The sequence below is a fragment of the Bos javanicus genome, chromosome 17, assembly GCF_032452875.1.
Source record: "Bos javanicus breed banteng chromosome 17, ARS-OSU_banteng_1.0, whole genome shotgun sequence".
NCBI lineage: Eukaryota > Metazoa > Chordata > Mammalia > Artiodactyla > Bovidae > Bos > Bos javanicus.
The window spans coordinates 67,225,148-67,240,950 of record NC_083884.1 but is presented as its reverse complement, the minus strand read 5'-3'; the positions used below and the strand labels follow the sequence as shown (position 1 = coordinate 67,240,950).

The following is a 15,803-nucleotide window of genomic DNA, read 5'->3' as shown; positions in this document are numbered from 1 at the left end:
CCAAAGCCCCTCACGTCTTCCTCTCTCCCGACCTCCCTCCATCATTTTATCTCATTTCTTTCTGTTTCCTTGTTCTCTCTCTTCTGCTCCTTTGGTTACATCTTCTCATGTGTTTCCTTTGCTCCTCACTCTCTCCAGCCTCTCCCTTCAATCTCCATGTGTTTTTGTCTCTCTATCTCCTTGAATATCCCTCTCTGCCTGTCCCTCTTTCCTATCTGTGCCTCTCTCCCTCCCTCCCTCCTTCTGTCTCTCTCCCCCTCTTTCTCTCTCCCTCTCTCTCTCTGACTCCCGCCCTCCACCCCATCACTTTGTTCCCTGCCCCTCCACACCTCTCTGCCTCTCCCCCTTCCCCACCACCTCCTGTCTACTTCCATCCGTTTCATCCACAGAAGCCCATTCATCCCAGAAGCCGCCAGGACTCTGTTGGGAGCCCCAGCATTCCGTGATGAGGCTCTCGTGAGTGATTTCTCTCCCCGCTGCGTCACTGAGCCCTGTCAGACTGCTTTCTGCAGGGCTGCACTGTCTGTTCCCCATCTGCCCCCTCCAGCTTCTCCCGGAGCCCTCTGCTCTGAGAATGGACCTTCTGCAGGCATCATCACCAGCTCGCTCTGCCCTGGCTTCTGGATGCAGGTCCTGAAGGGGTTCAGGGTGCAGAAGGCAAGATCGGCTGGATACCCTGTGGTTTTGACTCCACCCCAGGGTCCAGGTCCTGGTGGGCGGCCAGCTCCCGCAGCCACGCCTGTCTCCAGGTCCCAGGAACCCCCCCTTCTCTCTCCCAGGCCTGGGGTGCTGACGGCTCCCCACTGTTGCCAGCCCAGAGGTGCCGCACCTTGCCTTTGGCTCCCCTAACCCTGGCCGCGCTCTGATCACTCTGGCCTTCGTTATGCATCCCTTTGGTCACCCCAGGTTGAATTGCCACTTGTGTCGTTATGCGACCAAGATGGATGCAAATTTCCCCCTTCTGCCAAACCCCTCCTGCCGTCTTCTCCCCCTCTTCTCTCCTTCGACACCTCTCCACCCCTCTGCTCTCACCCACCCTCCTGCATGGGGCCCAGATCCACTCCCTAGACATACTGGGAGTTCCGCAAGGGGCAGACCTTGTCTAGACCTCCAGGGCACCCCTGCCCAGAGCCCTGCATCTAGGCAGCTCTCAGAGGCTGTTAAAATATCGCTGAATGAGTCTGGGCAGTGGAGGGGCAAGACTGTAACCAGCACGCCAGCAAGTGACGTGTGTCTGCAGCACTGCGTGCATGCTCAGAGGCATCTGCTCTGGGGCTGTCCCTCCCCTTCCCAGGTGTCCCATCAGAGCCCCTGCAGCCGTCCGGTGGGGAGGGGTGTCCCGGACAATGGGACGCGGCCATGCTCCAGCACCCCCAATTCCACAGCACCTCTCTGCATGCCCTGAGCTCACGGATGGGAGGGCTCCCCTGCTCCTGGCGCCCATTCAAGCTGCCTGGTGAACTAAATTGATTTTTTATCGTTGCTCTGGAGCGAGCTTAATGAATCTGTTAGTGACGGCTGCCTGCCCCAAATGCCTCCCAATGCCTGAGCCTCCAGAACCGCTCTTCCTACAAAAGAAAAGGCGTTATTTAAGGTTCAGCCTCCACCCCTGAGAGTGTCCGGGGATCAACTGTGCCATGCCTCATCCTTTCTGGGTGTTTCCCGTCCTGGGGTGAGGCTCTAACACGGGTTAGGAATGGAAAGGCAATTGAAGAGGTTAGTACACGTGGGCTTAGGGACCAATGGTCCATCTGTGCATCCATCCATCCATTCATCTATCCACTTATTCACATGTTTACCCACCCATCCACCCAACCATTCATCCACCCACCCAGCCATCTGTTTATCTATTCATCCATCCGTTCATGCATCCATGCTTCCATCTATTCACCTATCCTGCAATCCATCCAACCATTCCTTCATCTATCCATACATTTAACCACCTACTCATCCAACCATCCATCCATACATCCTTCCATGGACTAACCCACCCATTCATCTATCCACGTGTCCACTCACTCATCCATCTATCCACCCACCCACCTTTCATCCACCCATTCATTCATTTACCTACCTATCCATCTGGGCATCCACTCATCCACCTATCATTCCATCCATTCACCCATTCCTTCATCTAACCATACATCTATTCATTCATTCATCAAACCACCTGTGCATCCACTCTTCCATCCATCCTTCCCTTCATCCATCCATCCATTCACCTGTCCATCCATCCACAAACCCATCCATCTCTCCACTGTTTCACTTATTTCTTCATTCACTTGACTTTATGCATACTGATTATGAAACCCAATGTCCTTATGGTGGTCTGCAGGGTAACACACAACTGCCTCAAGCTGTCTCCATCTACTCTCCCCGCTTCCCCCACTGCAATCTCTCTGACACTGCTGCTGCAGGCCCTGTGTATCTGCTCTCCTCTCTACCAGAAACTGTCCTTCCTGGACACCCCCATGGCTTACCCCTCCCTCGACTAGGCCTCTGCTCAAACTTCATCCCTCAGCACATCACTCTTTATCTGTTGTGCCACATGTGCTCAGTTGTGCCCGACTCTTTGTGACCCCGTGGACTGTAGCCCGCCAGGCTCCTCTGTCCATGGGATTCTCCAGACAAGAACACTGGCGTGGGTTGCCATTCCCTCCTCCAGAGAGTCTCCCCAACCCAGGGGTCGAACCCATGTCTCCTGTGTCTCCTGCATTGCAGGCAGATTCTTTACCCTCTGAGCCCCCTTTTAATTTCCACAGAGTTCTCCTTGCCGTCTGACATTACACAATAAATTAATTTATCTTGTTCAGTGTCTACTGTCTCCCACTGGAATGAAGCTCCATGAAGATAAGGGCTGTCCCAGTTCTCCTGGCCACGGCATCCCACCTCCTAGAATCATGCCTGGTCTGTAATCAGTACTCAGGACAGTTGACTTATTGAATCAATTATTTCATTAGCTAATACACGTTCCGTTACTTCTGTCACATACGAAGCCCTGAAATGAATGGTCAATGAAACCAGGCAGAGTCCTTCCCCCTATAGGACACCAGCTCCCTGGAAACACAAGATGGAAGAGGAGTCTGAGCCAAACAAACACACACGTGATAGTAAAACTCCCTCTGGGCTAACAGCCTTGATGATGGTCACATGGGGTCTATAAACATTTTAGGTTGTTTGAGTTGTATTTCTTTTTTTTTTATTTTTTATTTATTTATTTTTTGCTCGCACCCATGGCATCCTGTCTGCCACATCACCCATGTAGATGCTGGTTGAACCTAGAACCTGCTCTTCTCAAGGCTCATCTCTGTCGCTCCAGGCCCTCTGTCAGCAATAAGAGAGGGCAATGGTGGGAGTGGGGGCAGTGCTCCCTCCTCTCTGAGCTGGGCCTGGGCCTGGCTTAGAGCATGGATACGACTGGGTTTGCTCCCTCTTTTCCCTTCTTCCATCCAAGGCAGGGGCCAGGGCTACGGTGCTGCCCTGCCTCAGGGAAGAGGTGTTTAAGTAAGCCAGAGGCCCTTCCCATGTTTTATGCAGTGTCTGCTTACATTAGTCGCTCAGCCATGTCTGACCCTTTGTGAGTCTTTGCAACTGTAACCCACCAGGATCCTCTCTCCATGGGATTCTCCAGGTGAGAATACTGGAATAAGTAGCCATTCTCTTCTCCGGTGTATCTTCCTGACCCAGGGATTGAACCCGGGTCTCCTTCATTGCAGGCAGATTTTTTAGTCTCTGAGCCACCTGGGAAGTGCCTGAGTCTCCCTAAATGTGATCCCGGGTAGCCTGTGGGGTGAAGGGACTGAAGCCCAACTTTGGTGACAACAGGTATGCAGGAGGAGCACCCCAAGACCAAAATGAGGTTGGGGCTGGATGCTGGGGAAGGTGGGGACCTGAGGGTATTGAAGATGTTACCAGACCTCAGAAGGCACAGTAGTGGGTGCACCAAGGGAGGTGTAATCTTGGCCACAGAAGCTCCCTGAGACCTCCTTCCCCAAGATCCCCATGCCTGCAGCTTGAGGATGGTGAGTCATGGCTATAGCAGTTCATTTTCCTCCAAAAGGCAACATTTCCAGTCCTCTCTGCTCTTCACCAGCCTTGCCATACCCCACCAAGAAGCAGAGTCTATTCCCCTTCCCCTTGACCCTGGGAGGGCTTATGACTGCTCTGATAAATAAAGTGCATTAATAGCGATAACATGTGACTTTGGTGGTGGGGTGGGAAGGGTAGATCTAAAAAAGCCTGACATGCTGCAGTCCATGGGGTCACAAAGAGTTGGGCATGACTCAGCAACTGAACGACAACAACAGTGGCACTAAAAGAGACACAGCTTCTACCCAGTCCTCTTCTGCTTGGGTTGCTCAGGCTCGGAACCAGCCGCCATGCTGTGAGGAAGCCCAGGCTCCATGGGGAGGCTGTGGACAGATGTGCTGGCCTGTGGCCCCAGCCAAGGTCTCAGCTTACAACCCTCATCAGCCATCTAATAGGCAAGTAAGTGAGACTTCAGATGACTCTAGTTCCTGACCTTCAAGTCTTCCAGTTGAAGTCCTAGATAAGCCAGCCCCACTGTGGCCTCTCTGAAGTTCTGACCCACAGACACTATGAGCATCATACATGCTCAGTAGTGTGTGCACTGGGTTTTGGCGTGATTTTTTCTAACACAGCCAGGTTAACTGGGATAGCAAGTACATAGACTATAGCTCCTAGTGGGCCAATCACTGTGCTAAGCAACTTGCAAATATTCACTCCCTTAATCTTCAAGTTGTCTCCTAGAAGTCCTATTCACATCTCCACTTTACAGGTGAGGACCTGACGCACAGAAAGGTAAAGCAACTTGCCCAAGGCTGCAGAATAAGAGGTTGAACTGGGCTTGAACCCAAGCAGTTTGACTCCAGGGCTCACATTCTTCATGACTGGCCAGGGCAGCCTAATGCAATTTGCATCCTTAGGGAAGTGGTAGAAATTTAAGTGTGATCAATGGAGTTCCACCTTGTAGATGAACAACCTCAGGGGATTACTGTCTCTTGTAATCAAAACTGGAGCTCTTTCCAACTCTACAGGATAAGACTTCTCTGTTGAATGCAAGTTGATAAATAGAATCCAGAAAACTAGGGATGGGTGAATGGATGGATGGATGGATGGATGGATGGATGGATGGATAAATGGATAGATGGATGAATTGATGGATAAATGGAAAGATGGATAAATGAATAGATGAATGGATGAGTAGATGGCAGAATGGATAGATAGATGGAGGGATGGATGGATGGATGGATGAATGGATAGATGGATGAATTGATGGATAAATGGAAAGATGGATAAATGAATAGATGAATGGATGAGTAGATGGCAGAATAGATAGATAGATGGAGGGATGGATGGATGGATGGATGGATGGATGAATGGATGGATAAATGCAAAGATGGATAAATAAATAGATGAATGGATGAGTGGATGACTGAATGGATAGACAGATGAATGGATGGATGGATGGATAGATGGATGGATGGATGGATGGATGGATGGATGGATGGATAAATGGACAGACGGATAAATGGATGGATGGATGATGAATGAATGAATGGGTGGATGGATGGATGGATGGATAAATGAATAGATGGATGAGTAGATGGATAGACATATGGGTGCATGGATAGATAGATAATGGTAGTCAGTGATAAGTAGTTTATTTTTTGTGGCTTTTTTACATTCAGTTCAATTCAGTCACTCAGTCGTGTCTAACTCTTTGTGACCCCATGGACTGCAGCATGCCAGGCCTTCCTGTCCATCACCAACTCCCAGAGTTTACTCAAACTCATGTCCATTGAGTCAGTGATGTCATCCAACTATCTCATCCTCTGTTGTCCCCTTCTCCTCCTGCCTTCAATCTTTCCCAACATCAGGGTCTTTTCAAATGAGGCAGATCTTTGCATCAGGTGGCCAAAGTATTGGAGCTTCAACTTCAACATCAGTCCTTCCAATGAATATTCAGGACTGATTTCCTTCAGGATGGACTGGTTAGATCTCCTTGCAGTCCTAGGGACTCTCAAGAGTCTTCTCCAACACCACAGTTTAAAAGCATCAATTCTTCAGCACTCAGCTTTCTTTATAGTCCCACTCTCACATCCATACACGACCACTGGAAAAACCATAGCTTTGACTAGACAGACCTTTATTGGCAAAGTGATGCCTCTGCTTTTTACATATACAGGAGTTATAGCTTAATGACAAGGCTTGTTCTGCAGTATTTGAGAAGGACAAATGAGAGATGAAGTCCCAGCTCCATGTTTCACCAACTCTCTCAGAGCCTCAGTTTCCTCATCTGTAAAATGGTCATGACCTTATCCCTCTCAGGGGATGTGACAAAGATCCATGGAGATAACGCTTTTAAAGCACTTCTCATGACGCCAGCCCCTCATACATGCTAGATTCCTCCTCTGGCCCCATCCCCTCGTTCATCCCCTTTCCTCACGCTGGCCCAGCTCCCACAAGTCCCCAGCTGGCCTGTGGCTCCCTGAGATGTCTCAGGCAGCAGGGGTCCCTCCCAAGCCCCCGCTCCCCTCGAGCTGGTGGTCATAGAAGTGTGTCTCCCTCTAACGTACGATGCCAGGCTGCTGGCAGCCTCCAGCGCCGAGCACAGCTGCCAGGCCGGCACGCCTCCTTCCACACAGCTGCTGGGATGCGACCTTGTCTATCAGGCAGCCCCAGGAAACCCGCTGAGTGCGCTCCCAGCTTGGGAGGTGACATAAATATTTTCCAACATGCAGGCAACAGTCTGATTGGTGCCTTCCCCAGAGTGCCAAACTCCAAGCTTGGGGCCGCAGAAGCAAAAAGGGAAAAAAAAGAAAAAAAAAAAATTCCTTTTGCCAGTGAAGTCTGGCTCCTTCCTTCACTGAAGTGTTTAACTCTTCCTATCTCCCATTTGTTTCCTTGTTTACTCCAAGTTCTAACCCAAATGCTGACATGCAGCAGGGTTCGGTGAAATACTCCCAGTGATGAGGACAGCCCTGGCCCTTACCTCACGGAGCCAACACACCATCTAGGGCAGCATCTCAGACCTGAGTGTGCATTAGAACCGTCCAACGTGAGAATAATATGGTGGCTTAAAACTTAATATAAGATATGTTTTAGAGTCCTTGTCTCTCAGACATGGATGCAGCGCAATCCAAAGATATCATGACAGGGTGTCTAGATTTGCTCCAAAACAATACAGGAGGAGTCACACAGGGAAAGTAGTATTATCGCCTTTAAATTCCAGATGACAAAACTGAGTCTTGGAGAGACTGGTGCCTCAGCCAGGGAGTGCTGGCAGGGCACTTGAACCCAGGAAATGTGTCTTCAGAGCCTCTAAACCCTGAGCTCCTGGTAAGACATTATCTCAGCGTCTTCACTGACCGCTTCCCCAGGTGACATGCCCCTGGAAACCCAGAAAGTCACACGCAGGGAGTTCTGTAATTCTATCTCATGTGCTTATCCTACTCTTTGTGACCCCATGGACTGTAGCCCGCCAGGCTCCTCTGTCCATGGGATTTTTCAGGCAAGAGTACTGGAGTAAGTTGCCATTTTTCTTCTCCAGGGGATCTTCCCCACCCAGGGATGGAACCCATGTCTTCTGTGTCTCCTGCATTACAGGTGGATTCTTTACCCACTGAGACATCGGAGGAGCCCCAATTCTATCTCATAAACAGATGCAAATCAGGTCCTTGAGCGAGATGGGAATGTTCCTGTTTTGAAAATGAAAAATAGTGGTGTGGTTTTCTTTGCAGCTACCATCTCCTGAGCCACGGTGTCACAGTCACAGTGGAGTGCGATCCATACCTGTCCTGTCATCGGAGGCTGGCGACTTCTGCAGGGAGATGCGCAGTCCTCAGCAAGGTGTGGGGAGAGCCCTGCCTGAGGTCACACACAGGCATCTGAGGGTGAAGGGAAGTCGGCCTGACAGCCAAACCCACCCCGATCCCCTTCCGGCCACCGAGCTGCCTGGAGATGAACACGGCAGCTCACCCTGAGGATACAGGACACTGTAGTGAAGAACGTGGTCGGTGCATTTTTTTTACAGAAAAGCTAAGAAGGTGCCTCGCCAAAGCAGCGTCTTGCATCCCACTTGACCTGATTTTGAGGGCAAGGCGTTCCAAAAGTGAATGAACATAGGCAGGACTACTGCAGCGTACCAGCTGAGGAGTGCCGAGCACCTGAGCTTTCGGTGGCCTGATCTGCTGCGACGCAAGCCTCCCGATCCCCCGGAGGAGAGAGGCCGGTGAGCGTTCTCCTCACCCCTGGGGCCCCTGGGATGCTGAGCCCTCTCTGTTCTCTGAGAAGATGGGGAGGGATCCCAGTGGAGGTCCCAGAGAAGACCCTTCCTGTGCTTTGACATCCTCCCCCAAGGAGAGTGGCCTTATTTTGGGGAGAGGGGGTGGGAAGGGAAGAATATCAACATAGATTCTCCCTTTATATGACAATATTAATTCCAGATGGGTCTTGTGAACACAGAGCCAAATGTAAAAATTAATAAAAATTTGAAGATACAAATGGAAAGTTAATGACACTAGGGAAGGGAAGGTATTTCTTAAGCAGAAAAAAAAAAACAAAACAAAGAAATAAACCACAAAGGAAGGGAAAATTGGATAGATTTGTGTACCTGAAATGAAACAGAAGGAGAAAAAAAGATTTAACTAAAGACATCATAAGTGAAATTAAAATCTGGCTGAAAAATGGATGAAGAGTATTTGCAACCCTCATGATAAACAAACGGCCAGTGCCCCATATATTTTTTTTTAACCAGGATCTTGCACATCAAATAGAAAACACTAAAACCCTAAGAGAAAAAAAGTCAAAGGAAATAAACTGATAGTTCCTAGAAGAAGAAATGTAATTGACAGATGAACTCATGAAAAAAAAAAAATGTATCTAGCCAATCTCAAGAGAAGCAAATTGTTGGTTGGGCAAAGATTTAAAGAAGTGGATTCTGTACTGGTGAGAGGCAGCTGAGCGAGGGCCCTTCACCACTGCTGGAGAGGGAACTCACCCTTCTAGAAGGCGTCTACTTGTATGGCTTCCCAGGATGAGCTAGTGGTAAAGAATACACCTGCCAACGCAGGAGACAGAAGAGATGTGGGTTCGATCCCTGGATTGGGAAGATCCCCCGTAGGGGGTCATGGCAACCCACTCCAGTATTCTTGCCTGGAGAATCCCATGGACAGAGGAGCCTGGTGGGCTACAGATAGGGTTACAAATCAAGAGACCTAAAACTTCCATTTCTGGCCTATTAAAACCACTTCCAAAAACCTATCCTCAGGGAAAATCATGTGTACAAAGGTCAGAACCATCCCAAGTATTCACTCTACATCATGGATTGGACATATGATGGGGTTCTGTACGCCTCTTTAGAAAGTAGTTAAAGACTCACAATTAAGACAGAATGTGGTAAAATATCTCGTACACAAAAACTGCATTTTAGAAATGATCTTGAAGTCGGTGTGAGCCTGTGGCTATATGGACCTGCGTAAATGCAGAAATACTAGGTGGAAGGATATTCATCATAAAACACCATAAAATTAACAGCAGATTTGGGAATTGGGGACGATGTTTAATTGTCTTCCTTATATTTTTATATGTTACAATGTTCTATTACAAGCACATATTATTTTTGTAATAAGGAAAAATTTTAAGCCAATCCAGTAAAATTAGAAAAGCTGCCCTCCACTTGGGGCCATCTGCACAGGTAGAGGCCTCGAAAGATGTGTAAGGGAAGGCAGGGTTGCTCAGCCTTGGGGCTGGTGGCATTCCAGGTCAAATAATTCTTTGTGGTGGAGGCTGTGCATTATGGGGTGTGCAGCAGCAGCCCTGGCCTCTACCCATCAAATGCAAGCAACAAACTTGCCAAGCTGTAACAAGCAAGTATGCCTCCAGACGTGGCCAAATGGGGGTGGGGAGGTGGAGGAGGACCAAAAATCACCTCTGGGTGAGAACCACTGCAGCCAGGAGTAAGGAAGGAGCAGTTTATCTTTAAGGTATCTATTTCTTTTTGGTTGTGCTGGGTCTTCACTGCTACGCAGGCTTTTCTCTAGCTGCAGCGAGTGGAGGCTACTCTTCCTTGCGGTGCAGAAATTTCTCATCGTGGTGGCCTTTCTTGTTGCAGGGCTCTGGAGCACAGGCTCAGTAGTTGTGGCATATGGGCTCTGTTTGTCGCTCCACGGCATGTGGAATCTTCCCGGACCAGGGATCGAACCCATGTCTCCTGAGTTGGCAAGAGGATTCTTTACCACTGAGCCACAGGGAAGCCCAGGAAGGAGCACTTATCATCTCTTGGTTCTGGGGATGATACTCATGCAACCCTGGGTTCACTCATTCATTCATTTAATGGACATTTTCATATCCTAGCTCTGAGTGCTGGGGGACCACCGCACTGGTCCCACATCATAGTCTCACGGTGTGGACTCAGGAAAGTCACCCAAGGCTCCTGTATTGGTAAAACCCTCCCTGAGCCCTTTCTGAGGTGCTAGTCCAGCCACGAGGAGCATGCAGCCAGGGACGGTGCCATGGGACTCCAGGCTCTGCTCTCCAGAGGTCACAGTCTGGGAGAGACAGCCACGAGTCCACTACACAAACAGCTATGTTTGTGGAGAGGGATGGGTGTTAACAGATGATGTCAGTGGTGATGGATGAATGGAAGAGAGACTGTCAGGGAGGGTAACAATGGTGGCCATGCCTTTAAAAATAGCCCTTTACACGTGCACTGCACTTTACAGTTTATAAAGTGAGACAGAGTATTAAAAAGCAGCAACATCACTTTGCCGACAAAGGTCGGTATAGTCAAAGCTATGGTTTTTCCAGTAGTCATGTATGGATGTGAGAGTTGAACTGTAAAGAAAGCTGAGCACCAAAGAACTGATGCTTTCGAACTGTGGTGCTGGAGAAGACTCTTGAGAGTCCCTTGGACTGCAGGAAGACCAAACCAGTCCATCCTAAAGGAAATCAGTCCTGAATATTCATTGGAAGGACTGGCGCTGAGGCTGAAGCTCCAATACTTTGGCCACCTAATGCGAAGAGCTGACTCATTGGAAAAGACCCTGATGCTGGAAAAGATTGAGGGCAGGAGGAGAAGAGGATGACAGAGGATGAGATGGTTGCATGACATCACTGACTCGATGGACATGCGTTTGAGCAAACTCCGGAAGACAGTGAAGGACAGGGAAGCCTGGCGTGCTGTGGTCTGTGGGGTCGCAAAGAGTCGGACACGAATGAGTGACTGAATAACAACAACAAAAGGAGATCCTCAGGGTTTTGGCAGGAAACCAATAGTGCATTTTGTGGAGTTTACCTGAGAGAGTTTAAGGATGGGGTACTTCGAAAGCAAGGGAGTGGGGAGGAAAAGCCATCAGGGATGAGGCAGCAGCACTTGAGAGCAACCAACAGCCAAGAACCCGTCCATCCTTCGGCCTAAAGGAGCCTCAGGAAGGTGCTGGGTCCTGGGGAGAGTTGTGGCTGCCACCGGGGGAGACAGCCTCCCCACAGAAAGGGATGGAGCAGGGGGAAGGAATTTCTCAATGTCACTCTCCTCCTGCCCTCCAGGCTCCTGACATCGCCTCCCACTGGCCAGACCCTACAGGACACCCGAGAGCAAGGGAGCCTGATACCGGTGTGGGTCAGACATGTGAGTCAAACCACAACTGGAGAAGGTAAAGGAGATCGAGAGGGGCGTACCGAAGAAGTCAGGGCAGAAAGCATTGTCTCCTGTCTTCTCATTCCACCACCACAGCAATCCTACGAGGTAGATTTTGTTATCTTCCTTTTATATAATGTTCAGAGAGCTATAGTGATTTTCCCAAAGTCATACAGCTAAAGGGGATGGAGGCAAGACAGAAAGCACGGTTTGCCTGGGTCTCTGAGTTCCAGGCTTTATTGTTAGGAGAAATCTGGGTTCAAATCCCCGCCCCTCCACTTATGAGCTTTTGACCTTGGGCGACACCTGTGTATCACTGTATGTGGATGTACCTACGAAGCGGGGTTAGTGGCGCCTACACCAGCGAGCTGCTGAGGGCTGGGTCAGAAGTGTAGGTTGTAGGGCCCCTGCTGGGAGGGAAGGGAGCTGACTCAGGCAGAGGCCTGCCCACTTCCCACTGGGCAGCTATTAACCAGCGCATCAGACTCTGCATTAGGCAGGGGGCAATTTATCCGCCTTCTCCTCCACCTGCAGAATCGATCTCCATGCTCAGCTGCCTCATTGAGATTCAGGTCCTCCGCTCCGGGACTCCATCCCAGTGTCTGGTCAATAGCTTATATTTTTAATTTGTCAATAATCAGTCGGGACCTTGGCCAGTGCCCCGCGGAGGGAGGGCTCAGCAAGATCACTCCACAGTAGCGGGAGAGGAGGGCAGAGTGCGTGAAGGGGAACAGATCCTTGAGCTGGGCTAACAAACCCAGGTGGGGATGGCAAACAGCTGGGGTAGCCACAGCAGCCACGGCCTGGGTGTCGCGAGACCTCAGACACGAGCCTGAAGTGGACAAAACCTGGGTTCAACACCAGCTCTGCCACTTTAAGGACAGGTGGCCTTGACAAGGTCAAAAACTGGTCAAGGCGGCTCTGGCCAAGAGACTTACCTCTCAGAGCCTTCATTTCCACGTTTGTCAGGCAGCCGCCGTAATAACGAACAATAACCTGCAGGGTGCTAGAACAGCCAGTGACTTCATACAGGCAAAGTTGCCGAGGAAAATGCCTGGCACATATACACATTAACTACAGTGGTTTTATTTTTAGCCAAACAAAAGACACAGTTTATAAATAAAACAGTAGTTATCAGTATCCTTGCTGATTCTTAATACAGGTGGGGAACCGGACACCCACAGAGCAGAAATGACCGTTCCTGTTTTACAGACGAGGAGACTGAGGCTCAGAGAAGAGAAATTATTTGCCGCGAGTCACACAGCTGGAGGGTGTGAGAACTGCAGTTGCAAAGCCAAGCCTCCTGCTTCTAATCATCATGCAAAAGTCAGAGTGTGCAGTGTAAGTGCCCAGAACAAACGCAGCTTCACTTCCCTCCCTCCAGTCTTGCCATGTTTTCTCCCCCCAACGTTTTTTTTTTGTGTGTGAATAAGTACATTGCTTCCTTCTCTTTGAGGAGCAAGCACAGTGCCCACCAGAGGACAGGGAAGTGAGAACAGCAGGAAAATCTGTTTTTTATGAGTCTTTACCCATCCTGTCACCTAAAAAAAAAAAAAAAGGAAAAACTCAATTCCTACCTGTCCTGTGCCCCTCCCAAATAAAGAGCCCAGGAGAGATCAGGAGCACTGGAATGGGGAGTGGGGGGAGGTGGCTGAAGAAATCAGCACTGCCCAGGAGGGAGCAGGGGTCTTCCCAAGGTCAAAGGGCAGACAGCGTTAGAGCCAGGACATGCATATAGCATGTCGATGGCCAGCCCTAGGCTTTCTTTCCTAGTCCTTTGCCTCTAACATCATGGGAGCCTGGTTCCCCATGGCTGTTGATGCCTCTTCTTGTGGACTCCACTGTCAGGCCCCATGGGACAGGCAGATTCCCTAAGACAAGCCAGGCAGATGCTCTAGTTTTCTGTGGGCTGTCCAGCAGGCTCACAAGACACACGTGCCTGCCCAGCTTTCCCCACTGCAGCCTCCAGGTCCCACCCAGCCCTGGAGACTTCCCCCCTCTTCATCCTGCCCGGCTCCTCAGTCTCCAGAGAACCTACCCTCCTGAGTCTGCATCTATTGAAAGATGCTTTTCCACCAGAACACTCCCCAGACACCAGCAGAATCCCCCATAGGTAGCATCCAGAAGCTGTTAAACGCCCCCCAGGGACTCCCAGAGCTCCTGGGACCCACTTCAAAGTGTCGATCACAGGCAGGGATCTCAGGGAGCCCAGAACATTGGTTTCTCAGGAACCTCTGTGGCCACCTAACCCCCTTCCTATTGAACAGAGGGGACACAGAGCCAGCTGGCAAAGAGCCGGGATTCTGCTCTTTTTGCGTGGCACCCCTCACCTCCTCACCAGTGCTGGGAGTGGTAAGTGGGTCAGAACCAGTCCGTCTTCAGGGCTGCAGACAACTCCAAGGGAATCAGGCTCTCTTGAGAGCCTCCTAGTGGGCTCATTGTCTCAGGCTGGTGGATGGAGTAAGGAGGGTGAGTTTGTCTACCCTTTGCTGTGTGAACCCAGGGAAGTCACTTTCCCTCTCTGAATTTTAGTTGTTCCATCTACATTGGATCATAACAAGTCATCCAAGTGATCAGGAGGATGAAGTATCATCCACAGCATCACTTTCCCCTCCCTCCCCACTCCCTTCCCTCCTAACCTCCTCTTTTTTCTTCTTTTTCTTTGCAGCTCTCATTTATTAAACATTTGCACCATACACAAGACATATTTCAAAAAATGTTTGTAAGAAGCTTAGGAAGAAGTTCTTATTACCCTGTTTTCCAGGTGATGAGACTGAGGGTTGGAAAGATTTATTTACTTGTCCTGCGTCACTGTAAGGTCCCCAGAGAGGCAAACAGCATTTGGACCTGGGCAGCCGGAAAGTCGGCGACCTTAACCCCTGCCCAACCCTCCTCCCACACAGAAGAACTTGGCCGAGGAGACCCTGCAAACACCAGTGATGATTCTTCGCCTGGTGTTCTTTTTGGTTTCACAATCCAGAGCAGTCATGTTTGAGCCTAAGCATGAAGCATTGGGCCAGCATCCCTGGAGGCCCAGCTTTAATTCTTTCTGCCTTTCCCACGGCTGGGACTGAGGACAGCAGGTGGGTTTGCTGAGGAGCAGTCAGATGTGAAATGGGTCAGAGAACAAATGGAGAAGGAGCATTTAGCGTGTTTGGGTTCCTCGGCGGCTGGGAGTCATCCATGCAGGAAGTGCCTTGAATCTATAGATTTCCCCTGCGGCTGGGAGGGGTCAGCCAGCCTGGTGACAGGGAGGCCCTCGGGCAGGGAGGTGACGCTGCTAAGCCTTTGCACCAGTAAAAGGCCCCTTCCAGATTTTTCTCACCGTCTGACATGCCTGCCCTGCTAGCTGTGTAGTCTTGGACAGGCTATGTCCCTCTCCGGGCACCAGTTTCTTTATCAGTGTAACATACACACTGGGGCTGAGGAATAGCGGTGTCGGCTACAGCTACTTCTTCAAAAGTTCCCATCCACTGGTTAGAGCTTCTAACTTCTACCATCTGAACATTAGAATTACTCGGGCTGGGGCAGCGGGGCGTCTTAGAAATGTCAATGACCACGCCCTGTCCCAAAAAATTGAAGAAAAATGCCTGGGGATTGGCTCAGCCATCAATATTCTCTAAGACTCTCCTGGTGGCTCTAGCTGGTAGCTGTTCTGTACCATCCCTGGAGCAATGCCTCTGAGTGGCAGGTGTTAAGTAGCGTCATTTGACTGCTAAGACACGGAGGCCCAGACAGGGAAATGAGCTGCCCAAGGTCACAGGTATAGGCCCAAGGGTCTCTGTCCAGAGTGCTGAAATGGGAGGGCTGGTGACTCCGGCCTGAGTCTAATGCGTGCACTCCTGGGATTTCACTCTCACCTTCGCACAGATTGCTTGTCCTATAAAAGACATTTTTCTCTTGTCTTCTCTCTTCCTTTCTCTCCACATGTAATTTGCTCTCTCCCTCAGTTCCCCACCTCTATCTTTTCATAGATGTATCTCTTCCTCCCTGGGGAAGCAGGGTGTGCTGCAGTCCATGGGATCGCAGAGTCAGATAACACAACTTAGCAACTGAACAACAGATCTCTTGCTCCTCTTCTCTCTTTTTCTTTCTTTCTCTGCTCTTTCTCTCTCTCTTTCCTCCATCTCTTCCTTGTTTTATC

General features: G+C 50.0%; 1 long non-coding RNA gene across 1 annotated transcript in view; it reads right to left on the bottom strand.

Annotated features, from left to right (window-relative positions):
- Positions 1 to 15,803, bottom strand: part of LOC133229023 (uncharacterized) — a 99,167-nt gene that overhangs the window by 17,969 nt on the left and 65,395 nt on the right. Inside the window, exon 3 of the long non-coding RNA XR_009730448.1 lies at positions 12,598 to 12,655. This is a non-coding gene — a long non-coding RNA (uncharacterized LOC133229023). The remainder of the gene's footprint in view (positions 1 to 12,597; positions 12,656 to 15,803) is intronic.